Source organism: Myodes glareolus, chromosome 22 (assembly GCF_982192425.1).
Source record: "Myodes glareolus chromosome 22, mMyoGla1.1, whole genome shotgun sequence".
NCBI classification, from domain to species: domain Eukaryota; kingdom Metazoa; phylum Chordata; class Mammalia; order Rodentia; family Cricetidae; genus Myodes; species Myodes glareolus.
Genome location: NC_142047.1, coordinates 19956067 through 19960587, shown reverse-complemented (window position 1 = coordinate 19960587; position 4521 = coordinate 19956067). Strand labels below are relative to the sequence as shown.

General features: G+C 45.9%; 1 pseudogene; it reads left to right on the top strand.

Annotated features, from left to right (window-relative positions):
- Positions 1-2561: 2561 nt before the first annotated feature.
- Positions 2562-3864, top strand: LOC148118458 (galactokinase pseudogene; annotated as a pseudogene).
- Positions 3865-4521: the final 657 nt, after the last annotated feature.

The following is a 4521-nucleotide window of genomic DNA, read 5'->3' as shown; positions in this document are numbered from 1 at the left end:
AGGGAAAGAGTCAAGGTAGCTGAATCTGAATTGGGTAGAAACAGCAGCAAATAGTTTTGCAAGTATCAATATTAGGAGGGAAAAGGGAGTTAGAAAGAGCCAGGATGTGTTGGTAAATTCCGATTGGGTATTTTAATTAGATTAGTCAAATTAATTTAATTAGATTAGTGAAAACAATGATTTTGATTGCTGGACTTTGATGTTTTGATAGCTGGACCTTGGTGGTCAGTCTCAGGAATGAGTCAATGGCTAAATAAGGGGAGAGACCTCAGTAGCTAGCTTTAGGAAGGCAATCTAATGGTTTAGCAGGAAGGGGGGGGCTTGGGGACGGAGCCTGGGGGCGGGGGGGGGGGCTGGGGAAGAAAAGTAAAAGGCAAAGCCTGTCAGTGCCGTGTTTGCCAGATTTGCGCCTGCTAGAGTCCTTCGTTGACCACAGCACCTGAAGAATAACTAATGTAGTAGTCTGAACACACACATCACATATATTTTCTCTCAAGCTTTCTCTCCCTCCCACCCTTCAATGATAAAAAAAAAAAAAATCCGAAACCAAAGCCAAAACTAACCTCCTGTCGTGATGGAAATGAAAGAAATTTCTATGACAGTCTGATTAGAAAAAATATTTAGAGGACCTGGACCAATCTTCAGTTTATATTCTGATTACAGCCCGTTTTAAAAACACTAATTATAATTTGGTTATTTGTTTGAAAGTTGACAAAATACTTGTCTTCAAATATTTGAATCAGGCACCTATGGAAATACATTAGGCTTAACGTATAATATCTCTGAGTTGAAACAGAAATAATGAGTAGAAAGATACACAAAGGCAGATTTCAATTAATTATGAAGAACTTTCTAAATATTTAAAGATATTTAATAATGAAAACTATTTTGAGAAGCAGTGAGTTTCTTATTTTGACTACATTTAAGTATTTGAGAATACATGAGGGTTTTTCTTTTCTTTTTTCTTCTCTCTTTCTTTCTTTCTTTTTTCTTTTCTTTTTTCTTCTCTCTCTCTTTCTTTCTTTCTTTCTTTCTTTCTTTCTTTCTTTCTTTTTCTTTCTTTCTTTTTTTTTTTTTTGGCCAGAGTAGTGTGGACTTAGTCTATTTATTAAGGGAGAGGGTTGGCTAGATTGGAAGTTGGGCAGACTAATGCTTAAAAACCAATATTCATTCGGGAGGTGGTGGCGCACGCCTTTAATCCCAGTACTCAGGAGGCTGAGGCAGGTGGATGTCTGTGAGTTTGAGACCAGCCTGGTCTATAGTGAGTTCTAGGACAGCCAGGGCTACACAGAGAAACCCTGTCTCGAAAAACCAAAACCAAAACCAAACCAAAAAAGAACCTATATTCAAACCATGGCTTGGCTCTTTGTAGAGGAGGATATAAGAATTTTTGTCTGTTCTCCATGGCTCGTAGCAGAGGCTTTTCTATTACAAAAGACAGATTAGCAGAAAAACCAAGAAGCTTACTAACAACAATCCCTCCTGCACGCATGGAAAGACACTCAAGGAAGTCTTCAAGAGTGAAGTCCTACGGCAAATATCAAAGGGATAGTGTAAACTTCAGGGCTGAATGCCTTTGTTTGCTGGAGCAGAAGCAAGGGTGTGGAGAGAGGCTGACTACGGGGAGACAGGAAAAGAGGACAGACGAGCAAAGGTGGATTTGCTGGGTGGATTTAAGCCAAGTGTTCTTTATTGCTGAGTCTGTGCGGAACAACCCTCCCTTCTTCCTGGTGCAGAAATGAAGAGCCCTCACCCATGCAGACTTCCTTTATGCCATAGTCTGTGGCTGTCTCTCACAGTAGGGGAGCTTCTGCCCTTGTTTTCAGAGCTGTCTGCTGTTTCCGCAAATGACACTCATGCCAAACGGGCACACATAGTCTACTCCAGCCAGGACTGTGGCCTCCTATTGTTGGACCGCAGGCTGCTATGTCCTGAACTCTGTCACTACTTACTATCTTTATTGCTTTCGAGGAAGCATTTGATATTGAGATTCCTTTTATTGTTTTACTAAAAAATAAAACTCATGAATAAATATTAGGGAATAAACCTGAGCGATCCACAGAGTGATCAAGACATGATCCTGGCCCTCTCCACTTCCTGAATCAAAAAGGCTTCCCAACCGCTCCACCTTCCTTTTCCTTCTCTGTGTGTCCTTCTGTTTCCCCTGAGTCCTCCAGGAAACTCGTTGGTTCACGCTGGCCAGCTGAATGTGGACTCTGTTCTCTGAACTGAGGTCAGACTTTATTGGTGGTCTTTGAACAATCGACACAAACCGATCTCCCCCAACAATTCTCCCTTTTTGTCCAAATAAAAGGAAGGGTATTAACTCTAACATAATAAAACTCTACACAATAAGAACAATGATCAGGTATTTTCTAAATGAAAGGAAATTTATTAACTTTAACAAATGAAACTATCAAGTAAGAATTACATTCACAATATCCATTTGAATTTGGCAAATTAAGAGAAAATACTCCATTATCTATCCTTTTTTGATGAGTCCAAATTTGTACCTCATTTACTTTCTAGCATGACTCAAGAAAACTATAACTGGGGGCGGCGCGACCCGCTGCAGATGAGAGTCATGGCTGCTTGGAGACCGCCCCAGCTTGAGGAGCTGCTGGCCGAGGCCCGGCGGGCCTTCCTGGAGGAGTTCGGAGCCGAGCCGGAGCTGGCGGTGTCAGCGCCGGGCCGTGTCAACCTCATCGGGGAGCACACGGACTACAACCAGGGCCTGGTGCTGCCCATGGCTCTGGAGCTTGTGACCGTGCTGGTTGGCAGCCCCCGGACAGATGAGCTTGTTTCTCTTCTTACCACCTCCAAGAATGCAGATGAGCCCCAGCGCCTGCAATTCCCACTGCCCACAGCCCAGCGGTCCTTGGAGCCTGGAACCCCACAATGGGCCAATTACGTCAAGGGAGTGATTCAACATTACCCAGCTGCCCCCCTCCCTGGCTTCAGTGCAGTGGTGGTCAGCTCGGTGCCCCTCGGGGGTGGGCTTTCCAGCTCAGCTTCTCTGGAAGTGGCCACATATACCTTCCTCCAGCAGCTCTGCCCAGACTCGGGGTCAATAGCTGCCCGGGCCCAGGTGTGTCAACGGGCTGAACACAGCTTCGCAGGGGTGCCCTGTGGCATCATGGACCAGCTCATCGCGCTGCTGGGGCAGAAAGGCCATGCGCTACTCATTGACTGCAGGTCCTTGGAGACAAGCCTGGTGCCGCTGTCCGACCCCAAGCTGGCTGTGCTCATCACTAACTCCAATGTCCACCATTCCCTGGGCTCCAGCGAGTACCCGATTCGGCGGCGCCAGTGTGAGGAAGTGGCCCAGGCTCTGGGCAAGGAGAGCCTGCGAGAGGTGCGGCTGGAGGAGCTCGAGGCTGGCAGGGAGCTGATGAGCAAGGAGGGCTTCCGCCGGGCCGGCACGTGGTAGGGGAGATCCAGCGAACAGCCCAGGCGGCAGCCGCTCTGAGCCGCGGGGACTATAAGGCCTTTGGACGGCTCATGGTGGAAAGTCACTGCTCACTCAGGGATGATTTCGAGGTGAGTTGCCCTGAGCTGGACCAACTGGTTGAGGCTGCACTCTCTGTGCCTGGGGTTTATGGCAGCCGTATGACAGGTGGCGGCTTTGGTGGCTGCACAGTGACGTTGCTGGAGGCCTCCGCTGCCTTCCGCGCCATACACCACATACAGGAGCAGTATAGCGGGACGGCCACCTTCTACCTCTCTCAAGCTGCCGATGGAGCCCAGGTGCTGAGCTTGTGAGTGTTCCTGAGACTGACGGACACATAAGTGTAGTGGAGGCAGCAGCTCTGCCTCTGGGACCCTCATTCCACATCTGGGTGCTTAATAAAGTTGTGCCTCTTACGGTTGTAAAAAAAAAAAAAAAAAGAAAACTATAACTATAACTATTTAGTCTTCAACCCCGTGAAAGACCTGAGAAGGATATAATTTTACCCGAGTAAACAGTAAATGTAGAATAAGCAACTTCCAAAGCGATGAGGAATGATAGAAACAGCTGGCTGCCTGGACAGTCAGCCTAGGTGTCTCTGTAACATTGGGGCATCCATCTTCAGCCTATAGCTCTAGATATCTGACAGTCTTTTCTGTATAGCAGGAATTTTGAAGGACTGTCCCATCTTGTCTTGGCAAGGTTTTGTAGTCACTCTTTTTTGTGTCCTGCTCGTCCAGTTTGGACAGTGTACTGTCAGCAATTGAGCCAAGAACATTTTCTTGCCCAGTGGCTAACTTTGTCACAAAGAAAGTAAACTCCAAATGGAGGTTCTTTGATGTTTGTCATCCTTTTTTGGAGTAAATTGGTGCTGCCAGAAGCAGACATGTCTCACCATCATGAAAAGTCCTATGTTATTAAAAACATCTTAAGTGCCATATTCTGTAAGTCTCTGAGGTATTTGGAGACCATCTATCTATTTAAAATACATCTCTGATCAGTCTTGAAAATATACCTAACATGACTATAAGTTTGATTGTTATATGTGACTAACTATTAATCTGCATTTCTTT